This window comes from Accipiter gentilis, chromosome 5 (genome assembly GCF_929443795.1).
Source record: "Accipiter gentilis chromosome 5, bAccGen1.1, whole genome shotgun sequence".
Lineage (NCBI taxonomy): Eukaryota > Metazoa > Chordata > Aves > Accipitriformes > Accipitridae > Astur > Astur gentilis.
This window is the reverse complement of record NC_064884.1, coordinates 20,758,008-20,785,115: the sequence shown is the minus strand read 5'-3', so window position 1 is coordinate 20,785,115 and position 27,108 is coordinate 20,758,008. Positions and strand designations below refer to the sequence as shown.

Sequence of the window (27,108 nt, the reverse complement as noted above, 5' to 3'; positions counted from 1 at the left end):
ACAGAGGCGTTACCACTGTCGCTGATTGGCTCGGCCTTGGCTGGCGGCTGGTCTGTCTTAGAGCCAGCTGGTATGGGCTCGCTCTCTCTCGAACACAGGGGAAGCTTCCAGCAGCTTCTTACAGAAGCCACCCCTGTAACTCACGCCCCCCACCCCCCCGCTACCAAAACCTTGCCACACAAAACCAATACATGTGGGCAGAGCAAAGCCTTGGGTGGGCTTCAAGTCCCAGTGAACAAATTTGAGTAAATGATTGCCCTTAAACCCTCCCCCTCCAACCAATGGTGCTGGCGTGTCAGTAAAGTTTAGATTTGAGACTTTAAGTCTTTTTATATATATAAAAAAAATCCTATCTTCTGATTTTACTCTATTAGGGCAAAGTGCAGCAGAGAGAATCCTATCTACAGACACAAGGCAGCTGCTTTTCATTAGGGTCATTTGCCATAAGCCCAGCTGTTGAAATACTTCTGCAGTTAAAGAATGCAGTTGACTCTTCCCAGCCCCTCTCTCTCTTCCACAGTGAGCACACTGCTGGGGTGAGGGTGGCAGTGGGTGAGCTGTTTTCAACCAAATTGGGGCTGAAGACCTCGAAGCCTTGAAGTTGTACAAGCCCCACAACACCCCGTTGAGCACAAATGCCCCAGCTGGGGGAATTTTTGATGGGTGCTGGTGGTTAATAGACATCAGCCAGTCTTACCGGGAGATGTAAGGTCCTGTTCCACTGCAAACAGACATCTTTGTTAAAAATACGTATATATGTGTTATCAGATGAATTGAGTCCTGGCCTAGCATGGATGACTGATGGAACCAGCCCCCACCGTGGCAGTGCAGGCACTCATAGCCCAATTGCTTTGGACAGAGACCCAGAGAAGTGGTGGTCAAGCTACCATTTTAAAAATACCCTTTCCAAGCATACCTCCTCTTTTAATTTAATTTTAATTTTCAAAGCCATGAAGAGCTGCGATGTTTCCTCAGTCTATTTTTTTTAACCAAGCATCATTCTGGTTTACTCCAGGTGAGATTTTTCTTTTTGATTTGGGAGTTGCTGTGGCTGCTGGCAGTTGTTCAGTTAATGCAAGCTGTTGCTCAGCTGGGTTTTTGCTCCCAAGCTCCTTCAGAGCCCAGCCAGCCAGGAGAGTGGGGAAGCGTCACACACCAGACACTGGCCAGCTTTTTGGCGTGGCTGCCATTTTTAACATCTGGATTCCTTCACGTGAAGTCATTAGCAGAAGCAAAAGAGAGTTCAGGCTAAAGGCAGGGGAAATTTCCCTTTGGTAGCTCTTCCAGTCTACCATTTGAGGACATTCGTGTTGCTGCGGTGGCCATTTGAATGTCCTGCTGGAGGAAGTGGATGTGTTTCTAATTTTCTCTCAAAGAGCTGATGTGTGGTGGGGTGATGCCTGGGGTGGTGCTGCCAGTGTGGTCCCAGTTGTCACCCCTGTGAATATGCACAAAGTATCTGGGCTTTAGACCTTTCAGGGTGAGCTCATGTTTGCCTTGAAATCAGGCAGACTTTTGCCACCAGTGCAGGCAATGAGTTGCTTCCAAGCAGCCCGTTCCCCAAGGGCTTTCCATCAAAATATCTGACTTTTGGCTGAAGCTGGAAGCGTCATGGCTCATACCTGGATGGTTTCCAAAGAGATGCTGCCAGACATGATATCTGGGAGACATTTGCTCCCTGCTCAGAGCAGTAAGAAGGATCCATCTCTTTTATTGGCTTTGCTGCTGCAGTCCCTCGGTGGTTCTGTCACGTGGGTGTACAGAGCAGTGTTTCCTGCAGCCTTTCAGAGCTGGCCTTTGTCCTAATTTTTATGATTTGTTTGTTGGATTTTCAACATTTCTCTTCGCTTCTCCTCCATGTCAAAATCTTCAGCAAGAGCAGGAAGCGGTAGCTCTGTACCAGGAATAACATTAAAAGAAAAAGCAGTGACGTGTTCTCGATTTGAACTTTTGCACTGTTTCTTAAACTGATTCCTGACTGCAACATCATCCTCAAAGCTCCAGTTTCTTTGCTAGCATCACAGGGGATTTTCATGCCCCGGCAATCTCTGCTGCCTTTCTCCAGCACCTTCCAGTCCCAGCTTTGCTATGTGCCCAGCAACCCCAGTGGCAGTGGTAGCACATTGGAAATGAAACCTTTCCCCATGCAGAGAGTTGCAAGGAGACGGCACTGCCAGACTCCTGGAGTAGCTACTGACTGTGGTGGGGCCAAAGGACATGAGAAGAGAGGGGGTTATCAGCCCAGATGAAGCATGTTTGAATGCATCTGGTGTAGGCAAGCACCATGCATTGGCTCTCTGCCTTTGAAGCCCTTTGGCCATGCATGTCTGCGTGTGGGACAGTGAGTATACCCTGCAGAGTCCACCACCAGCCCTCAGTCACTGCCACCAGCTTGGTGCACACATCTGGTCAAGGTTTCAGCAATGTGACCCTCTCCCTACCTATGTGCCGTGAGCATCAGAAGCAAGCACGTATGTAACAGACCTTGCTGAGAAGATGTGGTAAGTATTAACCCAGGGTAGATGGGGAGCTTGCCTAACTGGGGCTGGGCAGATGCATCCTGGGCTTCAGGAAGACGTCCCTTCTACGGCCTCATCTTCATGGGGTGTTTCGCTATGACACCAGGCAGGCTCACCAGCCCTACCCATAGCTGCGACGAGTCAGTCTTTTTGAAGACCAGCACATCACCCCAGCCACGCTGGCTTCAAGCGGGGGTAACCTGATGCAAAGAGCATCATTCTGCACTGAGCCTGTGCTGGGATCAGGATGGGACCCATGCAACCACTTGGCACTGCATTCCCGAGCAGGCAAGGAATAAATCACACCAATCTGGCCACAGCCTTAGTGGCCTCTATTTTTTCTTGGTTTTTTTTTCTCTTTTTGATGTGTTTCCATTTGTTTTTCTTTTTAATGGAGAGGTCTGGATTTTTTTAGCCTCCACCTTTGCAATAACAAGCCAACACGGAGAGGAATGGCAAAGGGTTGCAGCCACCTCACACCCACGCGTGCTACTGCTAGAGAGCAGCAGGGAAGGAAACATGGCGGGGGAGAAGGGATCTGGCCACTGAAAAAGCATGTTTCTCAGCACATGGATCTAGGTACAGTCATTCTGAAAGTGTGGTGGGAGCTAATGCGTCAGTTCACTACTCAGTGCTGTGCTGGCATCACATCACCACCTTTCTGAGCCCAGGACAGGCTGTTTTGGGGCAGAAGGAAGCAATATAGCTCTTTTTTTTTTTGCCAGCCTGGGGAACTCCCCAAGGTACTGGGCTTTTTCCCACATCGGCAATGCCAACACAGAGACATGAGGCTGCATCTTTCCCTCCCCAGAAAACCCCCTGGCCATGGTGGGAGCCAGCATGGTGGCAAGCCGGGTGGGAAACACTAGTTTTCATTATCAGCTCTCAAACTGTGGTCACTGCAGAGGAAACAGGCTGTGGGTTTGGCCATTGCCAACATCTCCTTTGGTGCTGCTGCTGCTTCCTGAGGCAAAATGGCAACATGCAGACATGCACGGGGAGGATGGACCCACCCAAGCAGGGTGGCTGCCCGGGGAGGAGAGTGGCCCCTCCGGGATGGGGATTCAGACAGAAGCCTCCCTCCACACTGTTGCCACTCCAGGAAACTCTGGACAAGTCTCTTCTGCTGCCTATTGTGGCCGAAAACAGCAATTACCAGCAGAATAACAACCACCGCTGCCTCCCCAGGGCTTATTGCTCCCGGGTGGTTCGATTAACACTTGCTTGCATAAAGCAGAGGGGATAACGCCGCCGCTCTCAACCCGGCTGCGTCATTTTTATTTTCATTTCTTCCCAGCAAAGCCTCGCCGCAGGATCACAGCAAAGGAGGGGATGCAGGAGCTTGTCCTAACAACCGTGACACCTCTGTCCGGGTCCCCGGCAGTTCGGAGGTGATTTTCTACTGTGGCTGCTGGGAAACACAGCCTCATGGGTTTTTTTGTGCCCAGCCAGCATGAGAGTAAAAATATGAGTCATGATCCTGCAGCCTGTAAAATTGCTTTGGTTTCCCTGTTTTGGACCGTCGTTATTGATTATTTTTAGCTGTAAAAGGGGGCAGGGAAGAATGAGCTAGGACACAGCTCCCTGCTGCTATTTCAGGGGATTTGTTAGGTTTGCAGCTGACTGTTGAGAGATTAATAGACAAACCCCAACCCTTTGGTATTGTGCGCTCTTTATTTTTAATATAAATCAGTTTTGCAGTGGTTTGCAGGACACAAAGCTGGCTGCAGCCCAGGTTTCCTCCCACCAGAATGAACGGCCTGGCCAGGCGAGTGGGTCAGCAGCCGGGTCATCACTGCCGCAGGGTTTTTGTTCTGCCTTTTCTTCATCCTGCTGCTCGGGATGTGCAGAAGGTGGGAACCGCTCTGGGAATGGGATCAGCCTGACCATGCCTGGCTGGACACAAGCCCTTCCAGGTCCCCCAGAGCTGGTCCTCCCAAGTGAGCCCCAGCTTGGGAACACCCTGGGGTCGAAGAGATGGCCACCAGCCCTCCTGCCTGTCACAGTCACCCTGGTCTGGGGCAGAAGTACAATGTCTGCCCCCGGCAGGAGGGTCTAGGGGGGCATAGTTCCCACTGGGGTGGGTGCAGGGAAGAGGTTCTGGTCCTGCCAGAGGTTGCTTCTAGCATCTATCTTGTCCCAGCCCTGGGTCTCCTTTCCACCATCACTGAGCAGAAATTACTGGGGGAGATGCTGAGAATTACTTTCTCTGATACTCTCCATCACATCCACAGGAGAAGAAACCTTCGTGAGAGATCCATCCTGAGCATGGGCTGGGATTTGGGCTTGAACAAGAAGGTTAAAAGACATGTACTGTCCCAGATCATGGGTTGATGTGACCCGGTGTCTGAAAACAGTCGCAGTGGCTTACAGGACTAAGAAACAAGACATGCACAGAGAGTAACTTCCCTCCCACCTGGCAGGAGCACGTATTGTATCACACCCTCTGGATCGTGAGACACTTGTGTTGAGCATCAGCTGGGCAATGTAGGTGCTGACCTGGGGTCTGCCAGGGCTGGGATCATGCCGAGGCGCTGAAGCCCTCTGCAGCCAGGAGCTGCTGCTGGCTGTGTGGGCTGTTTGCTCTCCCCCAGCCAGGCTGTCTTGGGGGTGCTCTCATGGCTCCCTCCGAGCATCACAGCCACCTGTCTCCCTGCCACCAGTGCCCTGGCAATCCCCTCTCCCTGGGGACACCCAGCCAAACAATCTGGCTTGGTGTCCTCCGATACCTGAACGCAGGGAGAAAGGCTGATCCAAACACCTTTTGAACCAAGGAGCACCACCTGCATCTGGATATCCATCCCCAGACCCTTCCTAGGAAACTGTCCTAGTTTCAGCTGGGATAGAGTTGATTTTCTTTCTAGTAGCTGGTATAGTGTTATGTCTTGGGTTCGGTACCAGAAGAATGTTGATAACACACCCATGTTTTCAGTTGTTGCTAAGTAGTATTTAGACTAAGTCAAGGATTTTTCAGCTTCTCATGCCCAGCCAGCAAGAAGGCTGGAGGGGCTCAAGAAGTTGGGAGGGGACACAGCCAGGACAGCTGACCCAAACTGGCCAAAGGGATATTCCCTACCCTGTGATATCATGCCCAGTGTATAAACTGGGGGGAGTAGGCCTGGGGGGATCGCTGCTCGGGAACTAACTGGGCATCGGTCAGCAAGTGGTGAGCAATTGCATTGTGCATTACTTGTTTTGTATATTCCAATCCTTTTATTATTATTGTCATTTTATTGTTATCATTATTATTTTCTTCCTTTTCATTCTATAAAACTGTTCTTATCTCAACCCACAAGTTTTACTTTTTTTTCTCCCAATCCTCTCCCCCATCCCACTGGGTGGGGGTGAGGTGAGTGAGTGGCTGCGTGGTGCTTAGTTGCTGGCTGGGGTTAAACCATGACAGAAGCCTTCACCTCCCCCAGGGAGCCTCATCTTCCTTGCTGGCTCAGCCACATGGTTCTCCCTGCTCACCCTCCCCGTTGCCTGCTCCTCTGTCACCCAGCTCAGCAGCACCTCCTGTTCCCTCAGCAGTCCTCCCCCATTTGGGTTGGAGTTTTTTTGGTTGCTTTGATTTCCTCCTGAGGATGACAAGCTCCCCCCTGGGTCATCCATGGCTGTAGCGAGGGGTCCCATAGCAGTTCAGCGATGTGCTTCCTTCTTCCTGGCCCCTTGGTCCTCACCAGCCTCCTTGGCAGCTCCCAGCAGGGATGCTGTGATTTTTGGCACCCACCAGGTCAGTAGCTCCTGAAAGCCTGGATTAAGGCTCCAAGAGGAACGAAGGACTTCACCAATTTTAGGTGTGAATTTCTTGCAATGCCCTTTAAAACATGATAGGGAAATACCAGAGCAAAGTGCCAATCCCTGATGCTGCTGGTGGAGGAAAGGCTCACAGACGGCATGCTGTTGGGCTCATATCCAAAATAAGGAACCATCAAAGAGGAGGGGAGGTGGCCTCTGTCTGCTAAAGCGGGGCAGGGGCTCCATTTTCTCCATCTTTTGGAACTCCCTGTGGAGTCCAGTTCCCCGTGTATCGCTGTGGACACATGAGCTCACTTAAAAACCTGCTTTCCCAATGGAAAACTGGCCTTGGGAACTATTAGCAGGGAAATACTTCCTTTGATTTTTTGAAAGTAGTTCACCAAAGCAATGCTGAACTAAATGAGTGAAAAAAAATCAGGCACAATGAAGCAGTGGCTTGCATGTTGTATGTACGAGATGCATAAGCTTCTCAATTTAAAAAATATTTTGTTGAAAAATATTTCTGCAGGTATTTATTTCCATCATCTCTTTCAAAATGTGTTTTACCACAAGTTCTGGAGAGCAGCTCATTTGCAATGATGTTGCCATGCTTTAAGCTGGAAAAGCTGGAAACCTCTTTTTTTTTTTCTGCCATCAGGGCAGAGTGATGGCCACGCTCGACCTCTGTCACCAGCCCAAGCAAAACCGGCATGTAGCGAACATGCCAACCAGGCTGATCATCACCTGAACTCAGCTGTGGGCATAGAAATTGATGACTGTGGAAATCCCACCTCTTCTAAATAGAGGGGCGAGGACATTCCCCAAATCTCTGGCAGAGCTGCTCCTTTGGGAAAGCCTTGGCCCCAGCATGTGTAGGAAACCACCTCCTTGGAGAGGTGAGACGGGGAAGGGGGACGTGCGTCGGCTCAGTAACGAGGGTGGCGAATTTCCAAGGTTACTCATTAACTGGGTGCTGATACTCTGTACGGAGAAGGGTATTTGGTAACCATGGCATGTGTTTTTCCCTCTAGCGCTGCCCAATTGCCAGGGAGGAAAGCCAGGCAGGAGGTGCCACCTCAGCCACCTGCCTGCTGCCTTGGGGCGGATCTGCAGCTAGAAAAACCAGTATATTCCTACCAGACACAGACTTAGAAGCTTGCTGTTTTTTCTCTTTGCCTGTTTTTATTTTGTTCTTTCCCCCCTTCTTCCTCTTTTTTCCTTTTACCTTTTTTCTCCCTCTTTTTCTTCTCCTTCTCCTCTTTCTTTCCTTTTTCCTTTTTTCCTTCTTTCTTTTTTCTTTTACCTTTTTACCTTCTTTCCTTTTTCCTTTGCTTTTTTTTTCCTTTCCCTCTTTTTCTCCTCCTTTTTTTCCTTTTTCCCTTTTCCTTTTTTCTTTTTCCACCCCTTTTCTTCTTTTTTTCAAAATTTTTTCCAGACCATGGGGGAACAAAGTCACCATATCCCCTGTAGGGAAGGTGGTGGTTTCAGATGAGCCCTCCTCATTTTAATCACAAAGGGGTTTTGGGGGAAATCACCTGGTTTGCTCATGGGGCATTTTCAATTTGGGTCCAGCCCTCAGCTGGTCTCTGTGGCCCCTCACAGGGCTTTGCTCTTGCTATGGGGCATGTAGGAACCGAGCTCCTTGTCCATGGGAAAAGGGGCTAAAATACACATTTTGCTAATTAATCAGCTGAAAAATAACTATCATTGATGCAGGAGACTAATCAATGGCCCTTTAGTTCAACCTTGTGTCTTCACCACAGATTATTGCAACTGGAAGTGGGGGCTACTTTCGGCTGAGGAAAATAACCGACCAAGCTTTGGGGGATGTTTGAGAGGCACAGGCAGTGTCGCCTTGCTTGTGGCTCCCCTCTGTGCTGCCCCGGCATTCCGCTGATGTTGCATCTCCCACAAAGGCTGAGCTAGATAAAAAGAGTATAAAAATTTAGTTTAGTTGGAAAATAGTAAAAAACAGTTTAAGAAAATGAATTTTAAAGTAACTCCATAGAGCCCTAACTTGAGTTCTAGCTGCAGCCTGCAAAAGGCTCCTTGCCTTGAGCTGGAAACTACATGGCCTTTGTGGGCTGGCTGGGGTGATGGCTGCTCTGACCCTCTTATCACCAGGTGAACCATGTCTAAGGCACTGCTAAACCCACCTCAGCAGCTTTCATCTTCTTTTTTGGTTGCAAAGCAGCTTTTCTCTCTGGACACAGGCCTGCTGGGCAGTGGCAGTGGCTGCCATGAGCCTCTATGTTGAAGTAGCAAGTCACTCTACAGGGAAAAAAAGAAAAAGCAGGGATTTTTTTCCTGCTAATGAGCTGAAGTGGCAGACCAAGGTGTCAAGGAGATGCTCGATCCAGCAGCAGGACGCACCCTATGAACCCCTCCTCTACCCTGCAGGATAACCAGATGGAGAAAAAAATAGTGCCAACACCTGAGGCTGCCCCCATGGGCTAAACAGGATGTTGCAGCTTGGGTGTTAAACTTGGACTTCTTGGTGGTTTCTGTTTTGTTTTATTTGAGCAATACTGTTTTTTAGCTGGATTTGTGCCTTCCAACTGCGGTCAGAGCTGACTGCAGGTGTTGGTGCAACTGGTTGTGCTTCTTTGGGGAGCGGGAGCATCCTTCGAGGTAAGGTGGGAGGTCAGAAGTGGGTCAGGACCAACAGCTCTTGTTTTGTGGATGTGGGAGTGGGTCTAACCAAGCCTTCCACATCTCAGTTGTGGAAAAGACAGGGACAATATTTTGAGTCTAAGCAGACAATTGCCTTGTGCACCTGCCTGGGTTTCTGGGATCCTGGAGATGTGCAAAACCTCCCCATCATCCTCCTCACACCACTGCTGGGAGAGCCTGCATCCCAGTGCTCATGAGTTTTAATAATATTCCACATCAAGCTATTCCAATTGTATTTGGAAATGACCTGACATTCCACGTGGTTTTCCCTCTGCCACCACCTGTTACCCCATGAGGAATCAAGGGCATTCCATGGGGGGATACTGTAGAGCTGCAGCAAAGTGTGATTTTTCCAAACCCTTATGTCCTGCTTCATGGGGATCCTCCTGGGGGGGTGTCATGACTTCAGGTGGCAGGAACTGAGGCTGTGCTTGGGTCCGAGGTGACAGCAAAAGCCATGCAGGAAAAACACATTTTGTGCTGCATGGGGTGCTGCTCCCTGGCCTGGGACTTTACACCAGTGACAGGGAGTCCTGGGAAGAGAGTTTGCCATAGGTATGTGCCACAGCCTTGGGAGCCCGGGACCTGGACCCAGGGGATATCATGGACCTCCAACACAAAGCCTTACATGAGTGGCAGCAAGTGCTTTGGGTGTTGGGAATGAAATACAGTCAAGGCAGAGATGGGGGCAAAGGACTGCAGGAGCCCTGCGCCAGCCTGCTTTTGGGTCAAGACCTCAGCTGGCCAGTGGGGTTGGAGGCACGTGTCCCACCGTTGTCTGCTGGGAAATGACTGTGAGCCATTGTTTTCTTGGCATGCAGCAACATTTGTTTCCATCTCATCTCATAAACAGGTCGAAACTCAGAAGTCTGTGGTCTTTCAAGCCAGGATGGGCTGTAAGTGCCCCCCCCAGGTACCATTTACAGGTCAAAGCGGAAACTGGGTCCTGCTGGTGTAGCTCTGTCTGCTTACCAGGTAAATGAAGAGAGCTAGGGACTTGCTCACTTTATGCAATTTATTATCATATTCAGGACTTTTTATGCTGTTTTACAGAGAAAGGGCCATAGATACATGTGGGGTCTACATCTGGACATTGCCACACAAACATCTGGGCTCTAAGGGCTCTGGAGAATGGCTCCATGCATACATGTGATGCTCTGCAATCAACAGTAGGAATCTTTAAGTCAAGATCTACGTTGCATATGGATCCTGTAGCTTTCTCCCACTGAGGTTAAATAACAGTGTCCACAGACTCCCAGGTCAGGATAAAGAAGGAATAGGTGCCTTGAAGGCATCAGAAAGCCCAGAGAAAAATCACTTTAGCTCTCCCATGCTACACATCTTCTTACACAAAACTTGCAGGTGTGCTATTTATGCTATTTGTCTGTAGAACTCCCACAAAGCATGAAGTCTAAACTATATATAGGTTTTATTAATAGTATTACAGTTCATCAGCAACACAGGTAAAACAGTCACCATGATAAACTGCAGCGTGATGGCATTGCTCATTTAAAACATCCCTGAGCACAGTCCAGAGGATTAGCAGCCAAATCAATGAAAAGTAGCTGGTGATCAAGGAAAGACAACTCCGTATTTAAGGAAAACATCAGCTCCTGAGAAATCCCTTACCTTTAATTGTATCTAAGAGCATAATTGCATCTTTGACCCCAACTGACCTAAAATCAATCAATCAGCCTAATGAGTGACACAAAGAAATGGGAATTAAACTGTGCTTATCTCTGGCAACTAAATACAGGGATCTCATTCTACATAATGTATATATAAATAATAGAGTAGCTCCTGCAGGCACAGCACTGTCAGCTCACTTGGAGGGACCAAGCCATTAAGATGGCCACCCCAGATGCATCTCCTGGTATTTAGCTGGGCACCTTGCTGAGCTCTAAATAGTAACACGACTTTTGAAACCTGTTAGAAAAAGACCTTATTGGTGACATTACCACTTTTTCCTAAAAATATTCTTGACTTTGATACACTGTTCCTCAAACATTTTTGCAGCAGCATTTAGCTGCCATCCATGTAACTCTTTGGTTTGTCCCCCTGTACTCAGCACTGGTGAGGCCGCACCTCGAATACTGTGTTCAGTTTTGGGCCCCTCACTACAGGAAAGACATTGAGGTGCTGGAGCACGTCCAGAGAAGGGCAACGAAGCTGGTGAAGGGTCTAGAGCACAAGTCTTATGAGGAGCAGCTGAAGGAACTGGGGTTGTTTAGCCTGGAGAAGAGGAGGCTGAGGGGAGGGAGACCTTACCACTCTCTGCAACTGCCTGAAAGGAGGTTGTAATGAGGTGGGGGTTGGTCTCTTCTATCAAGTAACTAGTGATAGGAAGAGAGGAAATGGCCTCAAGTTGATTCAGGGGAGGTTTAGATTGGATATTAGGAAAAATGTCTTCACCGAAAGGGAACAGGCTGCCCAGGGAAGTGGTTAGGTCACCATCCCTGGAGGTATTTAAAAGACATGTAGATGTGGTGCTTTGGGACATGGGTTTGTGGTGAACTTGGCAGTGTTAGGTTTATGGTTGGACTTGATTATCTTAAAGGTCTTTTCCAACCTAAATGATTCTATGGTTCTATGGTAAGTGTGGAGTGGTGTTTGCAGGTCTGTCTGTGCCTGCCATAGGACAGCGAGAGGGAATTTGGGGTGACTTTGGACATATGTAGTTACACAGGCAGCCGTGGGAGGAGGAGGTTACAGCCTCTCACTGGCCTTTTGGCCAGGGGGACTGCATGCAGGATGGGCAGAAAAGCTTAAAAACAGGGAACTAGGATGCAGTCGCTTGCACCAACGCCATTACAAACCCCAGGCAGCTGGTGAAGGTCTGACACACTGCTTGTTTCAGCTCATGAAAAAAATGGGTGTATTTGTCCCTGAACATCTGTCAGCTTGTCAAGCTGTAATGACTTAGAAGAAAGAAAGGATTTTTTATTTTATTTTGCTAAATCATGATTGACATTTTAAAAGGAATATTGTCAGAGCCGCATGTCAAACAGCCTAATTGCCTTATCTGCATGGCCCCTAATGACAAGTTAGACTATTACAGCTGAAAGAATTTTAAGCATCTAATAATTTACACATCATCACCTGGGCTATTTGCTTTCCACTCCTCGTCTCTAAGTGTAGATGAGGAGAGGAGCCACTTGTGTTTCAAGGCAGTTTCACCTGTTTCACTCAGTCCTGCATCAGGATGGTGCAGCCCCAAGGGAAATCAGCCCTCAGCAGAAGCCAGTTAAAATGTTGTGATGAAAACACTTCTACATCGGGGGGGGGGGGTCCCCCCTCCAGTAATTGAATCTTCTTTTTTATTTTAAGAGAACAAGCAACTTGGGCTCTGCTTCTGGGTCAGGTTCGGGTATCAGCATCACTGTAATTACAGTTTATAGCATTATGCATTATAAACAGATAGTGGATAATGCTTTCTCACCAAGACACCCAGCAATGGAGGAATACTAGACAGCAAATTGAAAGAGCAGGTCTGTCCCTAATGAGTGATAGCTGGCCTCATTTAATTGATTAGCTAATTGCTTTCACAGGGGTAACAGGGCAGTATATGAGTGAGTAGGGTCCTAGACTAGCTCCTTTACAGGCATGTGGTTTAGGGAGGGCCTGGGAAAGGTGGTGATTCCATGTTTGCTTTGCCTGGGGTGTTATTTTAGAGAGGAAGAGGTTTTCCTTTCCTTTTCTTTTTTTGGTCTTATTTTAATGTTGCACCTCTGGTAAACCTCTGCTATGAAGCCTTTGCCCACTCTGATGCTTCTGGCCCTGCTCCTGGTGCCTTGGGTGTGGGGACCTGCCACTGGCAGGCAGGCTCCTGGGGCGATGCTGAGGTCCGGCTGTGATGCTGCTGGCTGTGATGCTGCTGGCTGTGATGCTGCTGGCTGTGATGCTGCTGGCTGTGATGCTGCTGGCTGTGATGCTGCTGGCTGTGATGCTGCTGGCTGTGATGCTGCTGGCTGTGATGCTGCTGGCTGTGATGCTGCTGGCTGTGATGCTGCTGGTGCTGCACTGGGGGTGAGTGATGGGAAGCGAGGACTTGGTTCCCTGTAGGAAACTCCCTTCCTGGGTACAGTGTCCTCCCTGCTTATAAATCCTTCTCTCCTCTGCATGGCCCCTATGGATTAAAGCACAGATGGGTTTTGCTTGCTGTGTTTTTGTACTGGTTGTGGTCTAACAGCATAAAAGAGGCAATGCTTTTGGAGGTAGGGAGGGGTGAATGTTTATCATCACATGGAAGAAATGAGGTAGCCTAGGGGCTTGGTCCAGGCACAGGCAAAACCCCAAGCTACCAGGACACGGTGGATCTTGTTCTCCCTTCCCATCAGGTTTGGGTTGAGATCTCCGAGCAAGTATGGGTAGTGGTACTTGGGTCTGCAATAAGACTCTCTTTTCTTTATAGGCATGTGGATTGTCTTGGGAATATCAGAAGGTTAAACCAGGTAAGAGTTAATCCTCAGACCAGCCTTTTTTTTTTAGCCTGAATAAATCCTCCCCAGAATCTGTTGGGTACCTCAAGCCATGGTGTGGAAAGCTAGGAGAAACAACCTGGCCCTGGGGTAGCATGGAGAGGGAAGGGCTGTGGCTGATATTGAGTGCTGGGGGAGGGGAAAAAAATCAGTGCTAGCATGGGAGATAACATGTGGTGCTATCTTGCAGCTGCCAAACCCCTACCACAGTGCAGGACCCTGGAGGCAGGAGCAATGTGCTGCAGCAAATCACTGTTAGGCAGCAATTAAAACAAGCAGCAAAAGTTCAATCCAAACTTTAATTGTGCTCCTGTAGGGTAAACCTATCACTGGTTTGTGGCTCTTCTAGATTTGAGATAGTGTTTTTGGAAAATACTATATTTCTTCCCGCTCAAGGGGGCTTTGGGGGCTGACTTAGCTATGGTGAAATGCTAATGTTGCTCATCCTACTGAGGCTCTGAGGGCTTCTTCCTTGGCTGAAGCTTTTGCTTTAAAGGGTTGAAAGTGCTTTCAGGAGAGCTCTACCTCCCAGCTCTGCAGGTGTTTAAACAACAAATGTAACGGTGCACTCCTTGCTTTTGTAACTTGTCCAGATGTGGCAATTCCCCAAGCCTTTATCTTTGATCCCTAAATAGCCTGACCCTGCAGATGGGAACCTGCCTCCCTGGGACAAGTGGCACTAACTGTGTGGCCATGCTGGGACCTCTGTGCTCCTGCATGGTCATGTCAGGGGGACTTGAAACATGAGTGTGCCCTGCTCTGGGGTGGTAGCAGTAGGGGTACAGCCTGGCTCACCATGGGGCAGGAGGTGGTGGTGGCTGGGGCTTCTCCAGCTGCCCCCAGTCTTCTAACTACTCTGGAGTGGCACAAACAGGTGGGTTAAGTGCTGCTGGGGAGGAGGTTTAGGGTATGTTCCTAGCAGGTGTGGATGGAAACTGTCACTTAGAATGGAATTTTTAGGCTCACCCCAGGCTGGTGCATGGGTGCATGCTCAGGCGGCCTCCTCTCCTTGACCCCAGGACCTGATGTGGGGTTACTTGGGTGTTCTCCTGCTTGACAAACTGGAGTGAGAGGTGGCAAAATGGGGAGGTGAGGGACCTTGAAAATAATTTCTGGTAATAAGGACTAGGGACTCTTTTAGGGAAGTGGAGATGGAGGAAAACTTGAGGTTATTGCTTCTTGTCTTCCAGGGTCAGAGTCTCCTTGGATATTGGCATATGTGCCTGTAAGAAGCTGCCACAGAGTCCTGAAGGACAAGTATGGGGAGTTTTCTCCCCCAGCCTACCATGGTGATTCCCCCATAGACTTTTGGTGCAACTGGACAATCTGGGCAGGCTCCAGAAAGCATATAATAATTTATATTCAGGGCTTTATCACTAAGGAGGGTTGCAACAAAAATGAGGACAAAATCCTATTTGAAGGAGTTTCTTCACTGGTGGAAAACAGTGTGGTTTATGCTTGCTGGAAAAAGGAGATGCATGTTTTTGCCACATTTGCTCAGGCTGTCCGCGTTGTGTTGCTGAAGAGGTACTTGCCAAACTGCAGAGATGCACAATTTAAAGGGAAGTACTACATCTTCCAAGACCAGGAAGGTGAATCTTCCTCCAAAGGTGATGTGATTTCTGAAACTCCTGCTCCAAAACTACCAAAGCAAGATAGTATTTTTCAGTCTGGATGGGCTGAAAACCTTAGAGATGTGCCAGGCTTTGCAACCACACGTAGCACCATGAGCCTTGGCAAGATCACAGTGTTAAGTGGCGAGTTGATACAGGGAAGAGGGATCATGCTGGGTACTACTGATGTGGGAAGTCCCGTTGAGCTTGTCCCAGATGAACGGGCAAGGACACCACTCCTGGAAACAAAAGCTTCTTGTGCGATGGGGTCTGAGCTGCGAGGAGGTCTGAGATGCTGCAAAGAAGCTCAAGGCAGAGGAACACCTGAGGGTGTAATCCCCACTGCAGCACAGGATACCTGGGGGCAGAGTCTCTCTGTGAGTGGGGACATCACTGTGGGTTTTGGTTATATGCACAGGGTTTCAAGTGTGCTTTTGGAAACTCCTTTGCTTGGTGCCTTGCAGGTAGCAGAGCCTTTTCTGCACCCAGCAGGTGTAAGTCTGGAGAACAGCCAGTCTGTCTCACACCCTACCCTGAAGCTGAAAGTTCTGGGTGACCTACAGTTTACTATTAAACCAACATGCACAAGTTGCCTGGACTCAGCTGCACACTCGCAGTCTTTGTCCCATGGCAGAAGAGAAAGTAAAGAGAGCACACACACCACCATGTACCGAGGGCTCAGCACAGTCAGCTTAGAGAATGATGAAAGCCATCCCCAGTCGAGCATTCCAACTGATGGCACAGTGAGCAGTGATGCTGATGGCCTTGCAAAGGACCTGATGCCCAGCCTGAGTAGCCCGTATGAAGTGGTAAAGAGGGACCACTCACATCTGCTACCTGAGAGAAGCCAAAGATGCCAAAGCAGTTTTAGGGATTTGTCCATGACTCAACCTGAGCTGGGAACAACTGGCCTCCAACATACGAAGCTCATGGATATTTCCCCCTTGAAAAGATTTAGGGAAGTCATCAGAGGGGAAACAGTGCTGCATCCCACAGCACCGTGGGACGTCCTGCAAGAGCATCCTCATTCATGTGGCCAGAGAAGTCATGTCCTGCAGTCAGCCCCTACAGACCCTGGAAGCCTTCCCCAGAATGTCCAATCACACAACTGTCCAGCTGCTGAGAAAGCTTGTGTGTCTTCCTTGGGTGTACAAAGCTGCCACCATCAAAGTGACAGAGCTGCACAGCCAGGTCTGGTTGTACCCCCTTTGCCAACAGGGCTGGAGCATCCTCCCCCAGCCATGTCCACCCTAGGGACAGAAACCATCCCTGTGCTGGTGGTCTCCTGCACAGAACCTGTCCCTGCAGACTTTGGCTTTACTGATTTCATCCCTGAAGCACCTCTTTCTCCAGAAGTAGAGCCTGTATCCAAGCTGGTCTTCTCTCCACCAGCTGCTTTGGATTTGGACCCTGCCAGACTTAGGCAAAGGGCAAGCATCTTGCTGGCTAGCCCGGGAGGACAGAAGATGGTCTCCCCTTTGCCACCTCACTATCCATCAGTAGCCTCTGAACCGGGCACAAATGGGTCCCCCAGATGCCTTGGCCCTGGGATGCAAAAGCTGGTGCTGGGAGAGGTGGGTGACCAGCAAGGAGAAGCCTCAGCCTCTGTCGGCTTGATGGCCAGGGGTCCCTCCCCAGCTTCTGTCACTGTCCCAAGGCCTGGTGTGGTGTTTCCTCAGCCTGAGGACCATGTGAGCAGTGGCTCTGGCGGGGTGGCACCAGCTTCTGGGCCTGGCACCTGGGCAGTGAGGAGAGAGGAGCATGTGATGCCTGTGCAGCATCAGGGCACAGCTGCTAGTGACAAACTGGCATCTGCCTCCATCCTTGGGGGATTTAAAATGCAGAAAACCACAGAAGCTCTCCAAGTGGGTGCAGGAGAGCAGAGAAATGTCTCCTCAAGCACCGCTCCTGCACACCCTGGTCATCCCACAGCCCTGTGGGGAGAAACACTGTTGAAAGGCCAAAAGCCTCAGGAACCTTCTGATGTATCCAGAAACACCCAGACACCAGGAGGACAGCAACAGAAACATGCTGGTAGGTCTTCCAGTACTTTTTATCTTGGCACAAACCATCTTTAGAAGGCAGAAGTACTTGGTGGGGTCAAGGATGAGGCTGTGTCTTTCACCTGCAGTCCCTGCCTGGCAATTGTAACCTGCTGTCTGGGGAGGGGAAGTGTGGTGGGTTGACCCCGGGCTAGATGGCAGATACCTGCCAAAGCTGCTCTATCACTCTCCCTCCTCAGCTGGACAGGGGAGGGAAAATAAAATGAGAGGTTTGTGGGCTGAGATAAAGACAAGGAGAGATCACTCACCAATTACCATCACAGGCACAACAGACATGACTAGGGGAAATTAATTTATTACCATTCAAATCAGAGTAGGGTAATAAGAAATAAAACCAAATCTTAAAATACCTTTCCCCCACCCCTCCCTTCTTCCCAGGCTCAACTTTGCTCCCAAATTCTCTACCTCTTCCCCACCAGTGGTGCAGGGCGATGGGGAATGGGGGTTATGGTCAGTTCATCACATGTTGTCTCTGCTGCTCCTTCCTCTTTGTAGGGGAACGGAAAACCAGATGGGACGACTCCTCACTCTTCCCCTGCTCCAGCATGGGGTCCCTCCCACAGGGCACAGTCCTTCACAAACTTCTCCAGCATGGGTCCTTCCCATGGGCTGCAGTTCTTCACGAACTGCTCCAGTGTGGGTCCTTTCCATGGGCTGCAGTCCTTCAGGCACAGACTGCTCCAGAATGGGCTCCTCTCTTCATGGGTCCACAGGACCTGCCAGGAGCCTGATCCAACACAGGCTTCCCATGGGGTCACAGCCTCCTTCGGGAACCCACCTGCTCCGGCATGGGGTCCTCCACGGGCTGCAGATGGAGATCTGCTCCACCGTGGACCTCCCTGGACTGCAGGGGGACAGCCTGCCTCGCCGCGGTCTTCACCACGGGCTGCAGGGGAATCTTCGCTCCGGCACCTAGAGCATGTCCTCCCCCTCCTTCACTGACCTTGGTGTCTGCAGGGTTGTTTCTCACATGTTCTCATTCCTCTCTCCATCTGCAGTTGCACAGGATTCCCCCGCACCTCTTATCTGTGTTATCCCAGAGGCACTGCCACTGTCACTGATGGCCAAGGCCATCAGCGGATCTGTCTTGGAGCTGGTTGGCATTGGCTCTATTGGACACAGGGAAAGCTTCTAGCAGGTTCTCACAGAAGCCACCTGTGTAGACGCCCGACTACCAAAACCTTGCCATGCAAACCCAATACAGGAAGACTTCCAGCAAGTAGTATTTTTGGCCAAACCTCTGTTGGAAGCAAACCCACATAATTAAAGCTGCTGAAGGCTGGATGGGCTGTGAAGGGCCAGATGCTTGTAGAGCAGCTGGAGCCCCAGCTCAGCTCTAAATGCAGAGCTGAGATGTGGTTCCAGGGGCTGAAACTAGAAATCTTGCAGCAGGAGAGGATCTGAAATTGGCCTCTTCTGTGGCAATTTGCAGCACTTGTAGAAGTGTGGTATCCATGTCCTGGTGCATACAATAACTGTTGATGGCATGTTTCTTTTCTATGTTCCTGATGTGTCAGAGCTAGGACTTCCCTGGGCAATAGAGTACTTCCCCATCAGGAGCTGCCACCTCATCTTTCAGGATCGGTCTGGGATGTTTTACCTGCCATTTCTTGCTGACATTAAAACCAACATCTGGTGCAACTGGACCATCTGGGCAGGCCTCCAGGAGCATATTGTCATCTACATCCAGGGGTTCCAGGGGAGTGAAGGCTGCGGCAAGAACCAGGACAAGATCATCTTCCAGGGGGTCTCATCAAGTGTGGAAACCAAAGTGGTGTACGCCTGTCATAACCAAGGCACTCTGATCTTTGCTGCACAAGCTACTGCAGTCCATGTGTTGTTTCTGTCAGGGAGTGGTTCCCTAAGCCATGAATACAGATATTTTAAAGGACAGTATTATGTATTCAGAGACTCTGGAATTGTGGGCTCTTCAAATGATACCATAGCTCCCCAAGAGCCTGTCCAGAAGACCTCTAAGAAAGAGAGCTGGAGGACAGTGGTAACAAAAGGTTTCCTGTCTATGCTGAGAGCCTCTATGGGCCCATCAGCTGCACCTGCTGGTGGCAGGATCCAGCCTGAGCTTGTGAGCCCTGATGAAGAGGCCCAACACCCTCCCGATCTCATGGAAGATGCTCAGTCTGGTGCTAACCTGAGCAAGCTTGACCTGAGTGAGTGCGGTCAGCTGCGGGATGAAACCAAGCTGGAAAGGAACCTTAAGGATGGTGGCAATGAGGGCAGAGAAACTAAAGATGATGTGTTGGTGGAGCCAGCTCCAGCTGGGCAAGATGCTGGCCATAAAGCCAAGCCATCTGCCTTGGAGATTGCAAAGGTGGATGTAGAGCTGGTGTCTGCTCTGGTCACTGTAGCCCCACATTGCTCAGCGGGTGTCCCTTCATCGGAGGTGCCCAGCAACAATGTAGGTGTCTCTGCCAAACCATCTGGCCTGGATCAGGCCAGCGACAGCCTGTCAGAAGAAGTGGTTGCTGCTGCACGTTGCACACAGACACCAGTGCTGGAAGAGCCACTGCTAAACATGAATACAAAACCTTCTCTCTACCCCTCTTCTGGTGTGACTGCTGGAGAAGCAGTATCTCTGGGAGAAAGGACTGAAGAGCTATTTGGTAAGGTGTTTTTTGGGTTATTTGTGGCTGAACTGATGCCTGACACTGTGCAATATCCATCTCCAGTGATGCAGCACTCTTAAGAGGTTTTATTTGTAGACATGGATATTGTCTTCATTTGGTCCATGTGGTAGCACTTGTGACTCCTTCTGTATCCAAGGAAGGTGGTACTTGAGAACAGATAGGATTATCTGTTGTAACATGGGCATCTATGGGATGATGCTCTTAACAGGGACAGGCTGGTTTCTAATCCAAGTGCTTTGAATTATCCATGAAGGAGCCAGCCTCTCAGCCATGACTTTATACCCAAAGCAGACTATGAATGTTCATCTTGGTTTTAAACAGTTCTGGCTGTAGCCTGGCACAGTGCTCCTAGTCATGATAACTGAGTTTGAGCTCTGGACGTGAGAGGGAAGAGGGGAAAAAAGAGGGGTTGTCTCCTAAGAAAAGTTTAGTAGTTGATGGTAGACTTCTTTCACAGAAATATTTAGCCACTGATATGTATCAATTTCTGCCTGAAGGCAGAAGAGAAGATGTTTTCAATTGGTCTTTCTTCCTCTCCAAACTGTTCTTGCCCCTTCATTGTAGATGTGGGGAAAGGTTTATTTAGCTCTTTTGCAGTTGCTAATACACAAGCTGCTTTACTCCATTGGGGTCCAAGGCAGCTCTGTGGGTTGTAGAAGCTCTGGTGGCTTCACATAGATAACATTTCATCCACTTCCAGAAATGGAAATGAGGTTTATTGGGGTGATTTCCTTCTAAAAAGCACTTCCCACTGTAGAGAAGAGTAGATTGTATTTAGAGCTTGATACTTAATTTCAGTATAAGGAATATGGGAAGGAGCTGGCACATGGTACTCTTCTTGCAAAGTGACATATACCTAATGTACTTTTCCTGCCTCTTTCTGGTACACTGAGGTTAGCAGCCTGATTCTTTCCCTTGCTTTGACAGATCTGGTTTCTGCCCTGGTGTCTCTGGAGAACCACACAGCACTGCAATCCCAGCACCATCCTGGAGGTGAGTGATGCAAAGAGTTAAGGTTGTCCTAAAACACTGCCCTAAGTTCAGTGTGCATGGACATCACCTGCTTATCAAGTTTAGAAAGCAGTGGAAGGTGCTTCTGCATAGTTATCACTTGGAAGATTGTAATTTTTAAGATATCACTGCAGTCCCATAGTTGTGCATTGGTGACTTTGTACTTGGAGAAAGCTGAGTTCACATGCAAAACCTGACATAAATGCTGGCTTGTTCGAGTTCAAGCATTGCTTGTTGACTGTTTAAAGAAGATTTTTCTAAGGTGAATGAGCCTCAATTTCTCCAATATACTCTAATGGGGTGTCTCACGACTAACTGGATCAGAAACCTGTAGGAGTACTGCTCCTCAGACCAGGGAGAGAAGCAAAACCCCCTTATGGGAGCATTAGCAACTAAGCAGCATAATACTGGGCTTATATGGCAGAGCAAGCCACAGAAATAGCTTGCAAAAAGGAATCAATACAGAAGGAGCCTGAGCTTTGAATAGGAGAAATATTGCTGAATATATAAGTTTTAAACAGCAGACTCTGGCAAATCTGTGCCAGCCTGGATTCAGCCAGACCACAGAAGTTTATCTAAGCTGATCCCAAACAGAGATGGGTAAGAGAAATGGGCTTTTAGACTCCATCACAAATTATGATACTTTTGGGAAAGATAATAGCTAAAGAAACATGACTGTGATCAGATACATATTAATGCTTTATATACTTTTGCTGAAAGATCAGGTCTAGTATTCAGCACCCAGCATTAGCTAAGGTTTGTTTTCACCTGTTACTCTACAATTTGTTCTACCTAATGCACAACCTCTGGAAATATGCATGTGACACTGATTTATGCAAGCATGTCCTCATGGAGCTGTTCTGCTGGTGTTGGTGTTTAAGGACTAACTCATTTAAGGACCGTGTTTGTGTCATGTAGACTTACACATGCTAGGATCTTGTGTCTTCTGGTAGATGTGCTGTTTGAAGTAACTATTGAAATCAAACTCAAGGACTGGATTTCTCATGGTGGAAGTGAGCTCCAAAAGGGTCTTCTTGAATCTATGAAAAATCATGTAAGTCTGGGCATGGGGAGAAAAACAAATGGGATGTCCCAAATCTTCAACTACTAGAGACCATGTTGTGCCCTTCATTCCAGGGATTTTCTGTTAAAGCCACATGATGAACCAGCATCTGAGTTGCATGTGTTGGTTGTCATCTGAGGTCAATGCCGATGCCCTTGCAGGGTGCCTGGTGACAGTGGCTGGTGTTTAGCTGCTGCAGCCCTTCATAGTGCTGTGCCATCACAAGGCAGCAGAAAAGCATTGCAGAGACAGGGATATAACCAACAAAGGGCTGCAACTTGCCTCTAGAAATGGGGCAGGCTGTAAGCCACAGCCTAAAATACAGCAAGCGTATGAGCATCTACTTTCAGGGCTGTACCTAAACTTTCCTTTCTGGGGTGCAAACTGGAGCAGGAACAGGGTTCAGCCTGCTGCCTAGCCTAGAACACCACCATCCATCCACTGCTGCTCTGCAATGGTTTAGTACTCTTACCTGGGGCTACTGTTGCCCTTCCTCTTCCCAAATTAACTTGTGTGTTGGCAGAGGTTGAGATGAAGCTAAGCAGATGGGAGTGATTAATATTCTCCTAGAGAAAAGGTCCAGAGCACTGGGCTATGGGACATCTAATGTGTTGCAAGTGGTTTGTGAAGGGGAAGCCCAAGGGGGAAGGGGAGAATGAGAAAAACTGTTTGCTGCCATACTCCTGCCCATCAAACCTCAAATCAGTGCTGGTCACTCTGTTGCTTTGCAGATCCAGGAGAACCTGAAGCTTTCTGCCAACAGAGTCAATGAAATAAAGTTAAAAGAAATCAAAAGGTAGGGTTACTGCTGTGCTGCTGGCTTGGCATGTGACTCTGCTATAGCCTGTAGTACTTCCTGCATAGCAGTGGCTTGGGTTCTCATTCTCCTTCCCCAGGCTGAGAACCAGCCTTGCTCTTCTCCTGTGGTCTGTAACTTGACTTGAAAGTAGGAAAAAAGTCTGTTTTCTAGAGGAAAGATGGGAAAAATGGATGTTTAGTGCTGCCTAGGGCCTTAACAGGTCTAGACAGATTTAAACTCTGGAGAAAATGGGGATCCTCACACCTGCCATGGTGTCTGCTGGAGAAAGCTGGGAGCTGTCAGCAAGGTCCTTGCCACACTTGGTTGAGGCTGACTTGGGGCTGTGAATTGCCACTACAATTTGCCTTATGTGAATATCTAGTAATTTCAACCTAGCTCCAAGTGAGGAGCCATTACCAGGCTTTCCTTTTTCCCTTGGTCCAAGTGCAAAGCTTCCTCTTGTCACAAATAATCTTTGCAAGAGTCTGCAGCACCACAGTCTAATACGAGTGAGTGGAAGGTCTAAATGGGCTTTCAGAGCTGGGCCTGGTGGTGATGCTTTCCTCCTGCCTCACCCTGGCCTCTCCCCTGCCCACAGGATGAGTGGTGCCAACCTGCTACTCACCTTCTGGCTGCACCTGAAGCCAGAGGAGAGAAATGTGTCTCTGCTCCTGCGCTCCCAGCTGGAGGAGCTGCTTGGCACCTCGGTAGGAGTGGAGAAGCTGCAGCTTATTTCACTCTTTGTTAAAGGTGGGTGCTTCACTTTTCTCTGGGGTAAACCCTTTTATGCCAAGCCTGACTTGACTTATGGCACCTATTTCCCCCTGTTACAGACGTGAATGAGTGCAGCGCTGGGGTCAGCCTCTGCGGGGAGGAGGCGGAGTGTTTCAATGGTGTGGGCACGTACCTCTGCCGCTGCAAAAAGAACTATGAAGATCATTCTCCCACCAAGTCTGGCACCCTCTGCATCCGTGCTCCCCAATCAGGTAGAAGACAAAGTAGTGGCTCTGCTTTCTCCTGTGGCTGGGTGTTTTTCTCATGTGCATGGGCAAGTAATTTATGCAGCATCACTCTTGCCACATGCAACCTGGAGTGAGCGCATCAGGGTAAGGGGCTCTCCACTTGACTGGGGTCCTACCAGTTGTGCATTGCATGTGATGCTTAAAAATGGCACTGCTACTAGAGTGGTGGCTTTAGATGTCCTGGTCTGGAGTGGGAAGGATATATAATATCTTTGCAAGGCAATTCCCAGCTGGTTGTCCCCTTAGGTTTCCTCCTTTGGCATTAGGAGCTCTTCTTTGGGAGTTATGTTCAGATATGAGCAGACTTGGAAGCAAATATGATTCTTCTGGAAACTAAGGGGAGGCAGGAAGAGTGAGGTTTAGGCAGTATCCTAAGTTAGGATGAGAATCTTGTACTTAAACATGAAACAGCCTTTCCTGGGCTCCAAAGGCATCAGCTTTCAGAGGTTAGCCTAGATAGGCATCCAAGGGGTGACCTGCATCACATAACTGTGTCAGGTTAAAGTATTGCTGCTTGTTGGGTGTAATTCAGTGTGACATCTGTGCTCCCAAAGGCTCTCCTGAGTGGTGCCTGAAAGTTTTAGGGAGTGTTGCTGCTTCTGGGCACCTCAGTACAAGAGAGACATGAACATACTGGAACGAGCCCAATGAAGGGCCAAAAGGATGAAGGGACTGGAGCATCTCTCCTATGAGGAAAGGCTGAGAGAGCTGGGACTGGTTAGCTTGGAGAAGTTTCAGGGGCATCTTATCAATTTATATAAATACCTGAAAGGAGAGTGGAAAGAATTCAGAACTATGCTCTTCTCAGTGGTGCCTAGTGACAGGACCAGAGGCAGTGGGTACAAAGTGAAACATGGGATGTTTGCTCTGAATATCAGGAAACACTTTTTTATTGTGAAGGTGACTGAACACTGGCACAGATTGCCCAGTGAAGTTGTGGAGTCTCCATCCTTGGAGATATTAAAAAAACCTCTCTGGACATGGTCCTGGGCAACCAGCTCTAGGTGGCTCTGTGTGAGCAGGTGGGTTAGACCAGATGAACTCCAGAGGTCCCTTCCCACCTCAACTCCTCTGATTTTTCCCTCCCTGCTCAAGGGAGGCTGTGGATGGAAACTCTTGGTAAAGCTCATGCTCCCTGGGAGCAGTGAGTTGATGTGACAGCCAGCACTTGAACCTGGAGCTTAGCCTGGAGTATTTAACAGGTGTTTAAATACTGGTAACAGTCCATGGTGTTTGCTGCTGTGCTGGCTGTGTTGGCACTTGCAAGTGTAACCTCTCCATGAGACTTAGCCTCCCTTTACCCAGTCTGCTATTTTCTCTGCATCAGAGTTACATCTTGGCATGTGTGGCCTTTATTTCCCCAGACCTTCTGCACCCCCTGATCTTGGATGCTCAGGCTTGTTGCTATAAGCAGAGTGTGGCCCAGGGTAATTTATGAGTTACCTCTGCTGAAACTGATGTGATCCACAAACTTGGTTGCTCCTCAGAGTGCCCTGTGGTCTCCTGTCACACTCTGTAGATCTTGGTGAGAAAGACATTGATGTTCCTGGTGTTTACCTCAGTGCTCCCCTGACATGTTTGACATAAGGCTAAGCAGATGGCATGTGGTGCTTGATTATAATCAGAGCTGGCTAATCCAATCTTGCAGAGTAATGGGGCCTCCCAGCCTGAAAAAGACACCAATATTCTGCAATATGCACTCAAAACACTGCTGCTGCTTTAAAAAAACTACTCTTTGTCCCTGCAGCATTGGAAGTGGCTTAAACCTGAATGTGAGCTTGCAGCCAAATTGCATTTCTCATCCATCCTCTCACCTCCAAATTCATTAGCCAGTTATGCAGTCTAAGCCTATCCAGACTGGCTGGATATGGTGTTATATTCATATATAAATAATTTTATAAATGCATACTTATCTCTTGGGTCAAGGAGAGGATCCCTTCAGGTCTGGATGGGAATGGTAGCAGGTCTTCTAGCCTCCATGTAGCTGCATATGGGTTTGGCAATGGCTTTGCTCTGTTGGGGCTTTCCTGGGGTAGCATCAGCCCTGTGCTCTTTTCTGCAGGCTGGCTCTTCATCTAAATATTTCGTTGGGATGGAGGTTTGGGAGAGATGCTCTGCCCTGGAGGTGGCTGTGAGGGTTTCTGGAGGGCAGCAGGGGAGATGCTGACCCTGCTAGAGGAGCACCCACAGCTCCAGGTCTCGCCCCTGAGCTCTGCAGTCATGATGTGGGGGACTTTGTGAGCACAGTGGGGGTCACTGGGGCAAGCAGGATGAGGCCATGGCCCTTCTCTTGCAGGGATCAGCTTCTTCCTCCGCCACGCTGACATCCTGGTGGGGGCAGCCATCATGGCTGTTCTGGCAATGCTGGTGGCTGCCGGTGCCTGGTGCAGGGTGGCCAGATGGGGATGGCGCCCCAGGAGGAACCTGAGCCCCGAGGAGCCACCAGTGAGAGCTATGGAGGAGCCAGCGATGGAGTTGCATGACCTGGGGGAGTGCCTGCACCTCGACCCTTTCCATCTGAAGTTGCGGGCCAGGGCCCCCGAGTGGCTGTGGAGCATCCGGGCCCACTCTGGCCAGGTGTACCAGGTCTTCCCAGAGCAGTCCACTCTGCTCTGAGGGGGTTCTGGGGCTTCTCCAAACCCCCTGTGGCCCTGATGACCTGTGCAGTCACTCCTGCCTTACCTGGCTGACACAAGCCACTGGCTGTGCAAACCCTTCTGGTGTGTTTTATGGACCATGAATATCCCACTACAGTCTTCCTTGTCTTGTAATTTGATTTTTTTAATACTTGCTTGGCTTGGGAAACAAAGTGCTTGCTCCACACTGCTGTACATCTTCTCCTGACTTATCTTGCTTGAGAGCTGTGCAGAACTGTCAGCACATGGAAATTAAACACTTTTTAAGAAAAAAAAAAAGAAAATAAGGTGTTTTGTGCTTAATTTAAGAAATTAAAAAATTGTTCTGCATCTGCTCAGTGCTGCCTGCTTTCTGCTGCCTGCTTTCCACTGCCCCTAAGGTAGAGCTCTATGGGAAGCCTTGGCATGACCTGAAGATCTGGGGGTGTCTTCTTCCAGCCTGGCTGAGAAACATCCCCAGAGCTTGACTTAAAGTTTTGGGGAGACTCCTGGCCAGGTTATGAAACATAGATCCCCTGTCACACGATGGGGACAGCATTTTTGGTGCTTGCATGAATCTCAGCTGGTTGCTGAGATGCTGGCTGCAAAAAGCACCACCACCAAATAAATCCTCCTCGCTGGCAGTAAAGCACAGTTGTCTCCCCAGCTCGTCCTGCAGCTGAAGTTTTGGGACGTCTCTATTTGTTCAGTTTAGAGCTTTTAAAATTAGGATTACCTTCCCTCCCTCCCCGCCACTGGGAAGACATGTGAATGGTGTGGTGGCAAATGTCCCACTGGAGGGCACTGTCTGCCACCAAAAACCAAGCAAGGGCTGCTGCTGCAGAGCTGTGGCCCCGCACTGGCCTGGG

General features: G+C 49.2%; 1 protein-coding gene across 1 annotated transcript in view; it reads left to right on the top strand.

Annotated features, from left to right (window-relative positions):
• Window positions 1-14,706, top strand: part of B3GNT2 (UDP-GlcNAc:betaGal beta-1,3-N-acetylglucosaminyltransferase 2) — a 553,121-nt gene extending 538,415 nt beyond the window's left edge. Inside the window, exons 2-3 of the transcript XR_007505966.1 lie at window positions 13,342-13,381; window positions 14,599-14,706. The gene's annotated coding sequence lies outside the window, so the exon portion shown is untranslated. The remainder of the gene's footprint in view (window positions 1-13,341; window positions 13,382-14,598) is intronic.
• The last annotated feature ends 12,402 nt before the right edge of the window (window positions 14,707-27,108 follow it).